We start from the raw sequence: 9766 nt of genomic DNA on the forward strand, positions 1-9766 counted from the left end.
ACATCAAAAGAATTTTTTCTACAGTGTCCAACAAGCCTTGGTTCAGATGAGGCAGGATCTAAAAGCTAAAGCTGTTGCTTCTTAAATTTATTCCTTATGCCAAAAGATCACTCCTCTTCTGCCTACATCCTTGGCTCCTTGAACATACTACAATATTCTTTTTTTTTTTTTTCTTTGCTATTCATTATTGTTCCTTGTGTAGCTTTCTGTCTGAGAAAGTCCTCAGTAGATTGTTGTATGGCTTAGTGTGTCTGCCACTACATTTTACTGTTTCTCAAATGTTTTAGCAGATCTAGGGGGAATGGTGTATGAAATAAAATAACCAATGAAATAAACACTTCATTTGAAGTGCTTGTTAAATCATATACTGCACTACTTTGGCACTAATCCGAAGATATTTGAAGCACCACTATAGCTAGGCAGACACTGCTCGAGTTTTTTACTAAACAGATTTTTATATTTTGTTGCTTACTTTGCAGCAGTCATGAAATATTGTGCTTGTACTCAAGCTTTGTGTTGGTGCTGTGGCTTGTAATAAAATAAAACCAGAAACGTGTGACAAAAGCATGTGTGCTGAGGATTGAATTTCCATTTCTTAAAGGATTTCAGGGCACTAACGTTTGGCTTTGTGCTTATTAAGAACAAAAGAAACAAAAATTTAAGGGGAAGAATACTGGAGGAGATAAAGTATTTTTGACAGACTACGTTTAATCAAATTGGAAGCAAATGTACTTTTTCAGTATAATGTTATTCCATCCTTCATGTAATATATTATTAAAACAGGAAAAATGTCTAATCATAATCTATGTGAAGATTAAAACTCTATTAATGGATCAATACCCGTATCTTGTTCTCAAATAGCTGTCTTTGCCTTTACTTCTATTAAAACTTTGGATGCATGCTGTATAAGCTGTCCTTGGAGAACTCTATTTTAAAAGGTGCTTGCAAATGGCACATGTCCGGTGCTTCAGAAAATAGCAAAAATTAGAAGATATGCCTCAACTCTCAAGGAATGTGTTGGAGATAGCAACTGGCAAGCTGATTTTTAAAAGGTGGATGTAGGGGTGGGAGGCGGAGAGTAGTTTTTGTGTACAATATGCAACTGTAGCTAAACTTTGCCTGGATTAATTTTTCTTTTTCTTTTTTTTTTTTTTTTTGTTCTTTTCTTTAGCCTTGGAGAAATGAAATTTCACTGAAGCTGACCTTTTATGGAAATAATATAAACTTGGTATATTTTCTTTACCAAGGAACACCTGAGATAAAAAATGTGCAACCTGTTTGATATGGCTCTTGGTTCTTTAAAGTTATATGGGACACAAAAGGCTTTTATTTATTTTGGTGGTTCATTCTCCGAAAGTTGTTTCTGACTACTTAAATCAGTCTACTGAAAGGGAGTGTTTTGCAGTGAAGCTATCTGAGGTCATCTTGCAATATCGGTTAATTTACTAGTTTCACCATGTGAAACTTCTGTCTTCTGGACCAGACATACTGCAACATGCATTTGTGTTCCAAATGACAAGTTGTATGCCATGAGATGTCATGTTCTTAAATCTGGCATGGTCCTTTAACACAAGCAAAAAAGATCATTGCAATATGCTTCACAGACTTAAAGCTTAATGGTAAAGTGCTCTGCAATGCATTTTATAATAATAGCATAGTCAAAGTCAAACAGAAGATAAGTGCTAGACGATGAGGAGGCTGTGAGGAATATTATCTGGGAAACCGCCGTTGTGCTTAAGGAAGGCCACCAAAAACAGTGTTTTGTTTGTGACTTTCATCAGTTCGATAGGAGTTTGAAAATTTATTAGCTAACGAAACTTAGTGATAGAAGGATGCTCCTTGTTTCAATCAAATTATCTGGCTGGAATCTACAGTCCTCTTACGAAACTCAGGTCTTATCCTGAGTGTTTGTTACATTTACAATTTCCTTTCAAGTTGGTAGCCAGGACTGCCAAAATCCAAGAAATCTTTCTGCTTCTTAGTTAAAGTTATTTTGTATGTTAAGATATACTATCTTAGCTGATAGTATTTCTCAACAGCTATTGTCTAGCCATCTCAAACTGAAAGCTAAGGCATAGAACAGTGATGTCAGTGTTCTGTAGTTGATATCAGACAGAGGTCATCATTGTTGTACCCTTAATCAGTGTGAATTACAGACCAAATCCAGGCTACTGTCTGTTGGCTGGCTGCCCTTTCCTTTGTGGAATATTGCAAATGACTGTTGGATAGCACTGGATATCCCTTTCTCTGGCTGCGACCTAGATGGCCCATGGGTCTGAACTATTGCTGCTACTCGATTAAGAGGAAGAAGGCGTAGGATGTACTGGGATTTTGAGGCGGTTCCAGGACAGTGAATCAGTCCTTATGGATAAGGGACTGAATTGCTCTTGTTCAACCCCTAAGCTGCAGATTTCACTTCAATATTTCAATTTTTCTTATTTGTATAAATAATTGCTTTAAAAAACAAACACATCAAAAAATAGACCTTTGGCACGTTTGTTGCACAAAAGGACGTAGTCGTGCAGTACTTTGTGCTTTCTTTCAATCTTAAAATAGAAATACTTATTTTTAGACACTCCCGTAGTAGCATTTCCTAGTAGATTCTCTTCCACTTGCCTGTCATTCTGCAAGCTCCCCTCTGTTAAAACATATTTTTTTTTCCCGTCTTTCTCTTTGTTATAGAATGCAACTGATAAGGAAGCTTCTGGTTTCCCTATTTGCTTTAGTGCTGAAACTGCATCTCAGAGAGTCTGTCAGGAGTTTACCAGCTTGGATATTATACTAAAACAGTATCTTCATTTAAAATGAATGATAAACCTGACACAGATGTTTACAGGATCCTTCTTCAATATGTTATCCACAGCTGGGAAAAAAAATGGAAAGACTAGGGAATGTGCAGAGACCAACAGGAAAAGCTTGGGCTGATGACAGCTTCTCAGGGCAGCACAGGGCAGCAGAATAAAGGATTGATGACTTGTTAAGAAGATGAATTTGGTAATAATTCAATGGTGGGAAAGAGTGTAAGGTGCACTGGAGCCAAGCCAGCTGCTTGCAGCTGACTTCAGCTGGCTCTTAGCCCAGAGCAGAGCAAAGGAGTGCTTGTCACTGTTAGCTTATATATGCTAAATAGAGTTCTACAAAAAAGAGATTCATAGTCAATCTGCTCATGCACAGAAGACTTTAAAAAGTAGCATTTTTTAGATAAAATATTTTCAGATTGAAGACTTCATAAAGAAATTTCCGAAGACTTACTTTCTCAGAATAGCTAGCACCTCAAGAGCTTGGATTTATGAAACCATGTGCTTAACTAGATACACCTTGGTCACTGAGCACACTGAAAAAGTTTCTTATTTCCCTGCAAGAAAGGAATAAAAGTTGATCACGTTTTAAAGACTCACGCAGTTTAGAATTTCTCATCACATGGCCAGGTAGATTTTTCAGATTTTTCTGGAAGCTTCTTTGTTGTAGCTGCATTCTCCTAAACAATTTGCTGCACAACAGTATATTTGGAGGAACTGCCTAATTATGTCTGAATTTCTAAACAATTGCTAAGCATCAGACTACTCCTTGCAACATGGTCAACTACTTAAAAACCCTAATGCTACTGGTCTCTCAAATGGACTCAGTGATTGTGCATGGAAAGGTGTTAAAAGTAAAGCTACAAAAGCACCATGAAGGTAGACTGAATTTCCTTTTAGTGTTGATGCTGAAATTTGGGCTTTCTCTAGTTCATGTGGTAGTCTCATGCCCTTAGTTTCTTATTTTGCATGAGCCCAGGGAGATCTCCATCTGCACTTGCTAAGTGCAGCTTGCAGTGTTGCATGTTATTTCCACCGTTCATGTTGCATTTCAGTGCAGTTGGAAATGCTTCAGCCATAAAGGGGAATGTGCTGCTCAGCCAAGCTGCTGGTAGGTGGCAATGTGCTGCCCAGAAAAGCATCTCCTGTGCAGAAAGCTAAGCAGCATTATCATCTGTCTGCCAATATTCTCCTCCTCACCTGCTATTCCACCTGATGATTTATTCCACCCCAAACCTGAGGGATGTAAACACACAAGGACAAAAAATAAGAATAAGGAAGACTGCAAGTTTGTAGCAAAACAATAACTTCAATTACAAAAACAATGAAAAAATGTCATTTTCCTTCAGATTTTTACTATGAGTACTCCTCTTCTATGAAATAATAAACATGTTGGTCAAAACAACAGTGACAAAGCAGAGTAATAGAATTAGGTTTGCAAGGAAGTGACACACTTTTATCCTGTGCTTTTCTATTCTTTGTTTAAATCAAATATCAGCAAGAACCTGCTTATAAAAAACAAATGATGTTGTTATCATCTGGAGGAAGAATGGACTTTATGGGTTTGGACTTCAGTACTGAGCACTTGATACCACTTAGGGGAACATAGAATTTCCCTTTCCTTTAATCAGAAATTCACCTATGATTGCCCATGGTCTGATAATGGGAAAACGCCATAAAGGTTATACAGCACTTCAGTTCTCCCCAGGATCCTTGTGTGGTCAGTGGAGACAGAGGGCTGTCTAGAAACTAAACTAGAGCAGAAACTGTTTTCAGATACAATGCCAAAGGAGGATCTGCCCCCTCTCCTCTCATCTGTCATGGATGTACTCAGCCTCACCTCCTCTTTCAATACCATTTGATTAAAAATGGGAAGTATTCTCCTGTTGTTTTTCTCCCTATATATATAAATTATGCACTGTCTTAAAGTTGTATCTATTAAGTTTAGTTATTTAGGTGTACTGAAGTTTTTAACTCTTGTGTTTTCATTTCTTTTTAAAAATTTAATGAGAAGTAATTTAATTGATAAGTGCTGCTGTATCACTGATGCACTGCTATGACACAAAGAGATTTGTTCAAATTAAGCTTAATGAGTTGGCATATTGAAAACTATTTATATATTTATTTAAAAGCTTCCTACAGTGTAACTCTGCAATTTATTGAGGAATCAATATTTTATTAATTTCAATAGAACTGACCACCTTTTTGGTATGCTAGGGCACGTATAACATCTTTTTTTTTTTTTTTTTAAGACCATAGTTGAAATTTTTGTAGTTTTGTTCAAAGAGTGATTACATTTGAAGTTTACAGAGTAACACCTGGCACTACAACTGTTCTCATATCCATAAGGTTAGGTAAGGTTATTCTCCATTTGGCTAACTGAGATTAAGAGGACAGACTTATTTAAAGATTAACAGAAAAAAAGTTCTTTAGTCATTGTTTACTAAGGCAGATGCTGACCATATATACCAGAAAGCAGTTAGACTGCAATCAACCTTTCAGAAACCAGGGTGTGGTTTTCACTAAAAGAATGAGAATTTTGCTTTTCAAGAGAACTAAGCTGGAGATGTAACAGGACAGAGCTCCTTTTTATTGTTAGGGTTGTTTTTGCTTTGTTGTTTGCTTTTAGTATTATTTGTGCTTTCCCTGGATAGTTTTCAGTGAACATGCTTCTTGACAATAAGCTACTTCACAGTCCAAGGAAGTATAAAAATATAGTCAAGTGAAATAGAAATCCATTCATTTCTACTAGTGGGCAGCATTAGAACTCACCTTTGTTAGTGTAATTCTGTTCATCTTTACTGCATGACTAAGGTCTGTCTTCTTTCGTAACCCCAGTTGTCAGCTGAGAATCAAGAAAATCATATTACTTTCCCTGAAATTCTCCAGAATCCTTGACAAAGAAAAGATTCTACAGTTTTAATGTTGCATTTGCTTTTCTCAATGTAATGCCACTTTATATTGGGTGTCAGAGAAGGGAATCTACACGTGTGTATCTGCTTTCACTTGTGATATGGCATGATGTAAGCTTATCAATACTGAATTAGCTTAAATACTGTTGTTTTAGAAGAAGAAAAAAAAAAGACCATTCTAGTAATTTTATTTGTTTATTAAATGCTACTCTTGCATAAAATGATGTAATGGATCTCAATAGAAAGTTTTTCTAAAATGGGTCAAATGGCAAAATTTTTTGTCATGTGATCTCAATCATTAGAGCTAGTTAACACTGTGGTCTCTAATAAAAAGAGAGAGATTACATTCGAAAGTGCCTCAACACTTGAATTTTTTCTTTTTATTATTAAAACAAACAAACAAAAAACCACCATTACCAAAGACTTTGGCAACAGTAATGATTAAATATTTGCTTCCTTCTTTGCTGTATCAAGACTCTATGGTCACATATTACTGTTGTTGTATTTATGGAAGAAGAGCGATGAGATATCTACATAGAAAACATACTGGGCAAGTTACTGAAGCAGATCATTGCAGCTTACTTTGGGTATCAGATAAACTTGTGAACAGGCCAGTGTGGACTTAGAGATTGTGAAACTAAGAACTACATGGGAATGTCCACATAGAGACTACAGAGTAGGTATCAAACCCAAACCACAAGCAAATAACTCTAGAAAAAATGCCAAGTCTCCATACAGAGAAATGAAATTGGGCCTATATATCACCCTACCACTCAGACATTGGTTCACTCCCTGGAGATGTAGCATAAATGTAGTCTTATTGCATGATTTCTGTTGGGTACTTTAATGGTACTGGGATTTATTAGATGTTGGGGTAGTTAATGTCGGACCCAACAGATTGCTTTGTGGTTGGATTATCATCAACTGTCTCTGACTGGCTTCCAAAGTATCCTAACCACTGTCTCCCTTTCTTTAGAGCTGTGTCATGTCTCTAAGTATTCTAAGCAGAGGGTTAACTCTGGCAATGTTCTATTTCATTGTGGTAATAATGAAATTTAAGCCCAGGTATTCTGTTTGATTTAATTTAATTTCTATGACATACATACGGGTTTCATGAGGTTACTGGATATAGCTAGTATACATATGCAAAATGGTAACAGAAGATTTTAAGAATGAAGACTAAGCAAACACTATTTTAAAAAATGTATTTCGAATGGGACAAACTCTATTAAAAAAAAAAAAAAGTATTCAGAATGGATTTTGCAGCTCCAGAGGTACAGCATGTACAGTTGAAGAACAGCTATCCTTCTGTCATACAGCCCCTGAAAGCACCACAATGCTGTCCTCATGTTTCTATTCAGACATGAGAATACAGGAATACTCTTCTGGAGGAACATCTCCATAGATAAAGTAACAGTTCATTGTGCTCAGGAATATGCAGCATTGTCCATGAAAAACTTAATGGGCACAATCAGCTTCTATAGTGTTTTCCAAAACCTGTTCATTTGGCTCTGAAAACTAGTTCAAAAGGATGAAGCTCAGGATATTCTGCTTCGGATTAATTTCTTGCATACATAAGCAGCTGGAATCTTAAAAATAGTTTTCATAATCTTCAGTGGATTTCTGGCTACACCAGCCAAATTCTACAAACTAACATTAAGTATGTGTAGAAAATAGGCTCATTTCATGTGAAATAAATGGAATTTTAAGTCTTCACAATTATTACACTGATAAAAATTATGAAAGTGGCAGACTTTTCCTCACTTGGAGTAGTTGTTCTCTTTTTGACCAGCTTTTCTCTGTTTTACTTAAAAATTTCAGTTCTTCAAACTAGCCTTCTCTCTGTTCCCAAGCTACTCTTGCTCTATATTCTATTTTTGTAACTTAGTTTGAAACAATAGCTTCTTCTCTACTTAGTCATAACAGAATATTGCTGATGCATCATTATGGATGCATATCGTGTACCATGTGAACCTTAAAGAAGGTGTAGTTGGTGCACAGTGGCATGTCCTTCTGTGGGAAAGAACAGGTTCAGGGGAAGGTTTGTCAAGTTCCAGTTCTTGCTTACACCTAGATACTTAATGTAATTGGACTTTTCGTTATTGGCCAACACAGAACATAAACCTGTTTTTATGAACCAACAACAAATATGCCTTATTTTTGTATTGGTGTTTGTTTTCACAGCTCTTCTAGATGCTTTTGTTATCTCTGATGTCTGGGCTTGTGCATCTACTACTGCTTAGCAAGTAAGTGCAGATATTGTACTTTATCTTGAGAAGCTGGGAACATCTAAGAATTTAGGGCTTTGTATCAAAGCCTCTGTCAGAAACACTCTTTTTCTCCTCTTCTTAGTCTGATCTCTTAGTAATAAGTATTGAAGACAAGAAGAACTACTGTGAGCCTAAGAGAAATTACTTTGTGTGCCATGAGGGAAAAAATTAAAGTCAGGGCATGTAATCTGCTCTGCTTTTAAAAATGACTAAGGGAGATGAGTGCTTCTTGACTTGAAATGAGCAGTCATGACACCTGGAAGGTAACAGAGATGTTAGGAATTCTGCTGACAACTTGGATAAATGTGCCAGAAGCATTTTTTTTTTTTTTTTTTAACTCAGAATGAATACTAATGATGGATGAATGGGAGAAGTGGGGACACAGTTCCTCTGGCTACTGTCAGCCTGTGCTTCAGTGAAACGTACAATAAGGCAGCACTTGAACTGGTGACAAGATAATTAAATCTGTCAACTGCTTGTGATTGAGTTTATCAACAGGTCATTCACCTTTAGTTTCACCTCTCAGAAATGTTGGTGCATGATGTCACTTAGTTTGGTATATCCCCAGGATTTCAGCAAAAAGACATGCCCAAGTGACTGTTTTTCTTACCTTTCTGTTTCTTCAAATTCTTCCATGTCAGTGTGACTAGAATAGATGTGATTGGAGGGACTCTGAGGTCAACAGGTTGAATCTGAGAAGAAAGAAAAAAGATGAAGGAAAGAAGGAAAAATGACTTTAAGTGTAATATTTGAAACAATAATGCAGTTTCATTATGTTCTTTTTCAAGACCAGTTCCTTTCAGTTTGGGACCACAGGATGCGCTTCTGGGAAGTATGTTAACAACTTAAAAAGCTGTCAGCATAGTTGTCAGCAGAATTTGCACACTGATTAAGTAAGCAGATTTTTCTACCATGATGGTAGGGGTGCTGTAGTTATAAGTATTCCTTCCATTCCTCAGAAGCACACATTCTGACTTCTATATAATCAGACTAACTGATTTTTTGATACTTGCCTAAGGAAAAAGACCCAAGCAGAAAACCAACCACAAAAACAGTTCTCTTTTGAGAACTTGTAAAAAGTGATTTTGTTCTATATAAGTATTATATTAATTCCTACCAAAAGGTCCATTGCCATGATCTAATATTTCTCCTTGTTTATTCTCATAACAGGGAAATTAAATTATTGTATAAATCAAAATGAACCAATGCTGAAACTCATACACAAACATAAGTTACCTCAGTGCAGGGAAAACTGTTGTTCTCTCGTACTGGAAGAAATTTAGTACTGTAGAAATGACTGTAAAATTATTTTGCCAAGACTTGATGAAATGTTCTTTTTCCTAGCTCGATCAACTTGTCACTTGCAGCAGAGCTTGGTAAACCATTCTCTACAGATCTGGAAAAAAAAGGAAAAAAAAAGAACAAATGTTGCATACCTTCAAACACAGCTAATTCTTCCATTAATGAAATCATCAATGAAAAAAAGATAATAATTGAAAGGACTCCCAGAGAGTCTTTTCAGGGTTTTCTGTCCTTTCATGAAAGTTCCTTATCCTCTTCAAAAATCTCTGAAAAATGGAAAAAATGGGGGTTGTTTTTTCATTGCCTTTTGTTTGTATTTTTTGTTGTTGTTGTTGGTTTGGTTTCATTTTTTGTTTGTTTGTTTTTATTTTTGTTATCTTTAAATTTGTTTTTAGTTGTAGAATGCATGGAATTTTATTGCATTCAGGCTGCTTTGGATGAAGAGGAAATAAAGAATGGTTGTCAGTTAATGAAGTAAATGAGG

The 9766-nt window shown here is 36.1% G+C and overlaps 1 long non-coding RNA gene across 1 annotated transcript; it reads right to left on the reverse strand.

Annotated features, from left to right (window-relative positions):
- Nucleotides 1-3295: 3295 nt before the first annotated feature.
- Nucleotides 3296-9350, reverse strand: LOC139999145 (uncharacterized). Its single transcript, XR_011804252.1, has 4 exons — nucleotides 9217-9350; nucleotides 8591-8672; nucleotides 5571-5643; nucleotides 3296-4034 (listed from the first exon to the last, which is right to left on the reverse strand). It is a non-coding gene; the product is annotated as an uncharacterized lncRNA (long non-coding RNA).
- Nucleotides 9351-9766: the final 416 nt, after the last annotated feature.

This window comes from Anas platyrhynchos, chromosome 20 (genome assembly GCF_047663525.1).
Source record: "Anas platyrhynchos isolate ZD024472 breed Pekin duck chromosome 20, IASCAAS_PekinDuck_T2T, whole genome shotgun sequence".
NCBI classification, from domain to species: domain Eukaryota; kingdom Metazoa; phylum Chordata; class Aves; order Anseriformes; family Anatidae; genus Anas; species Anas platyrhynchos.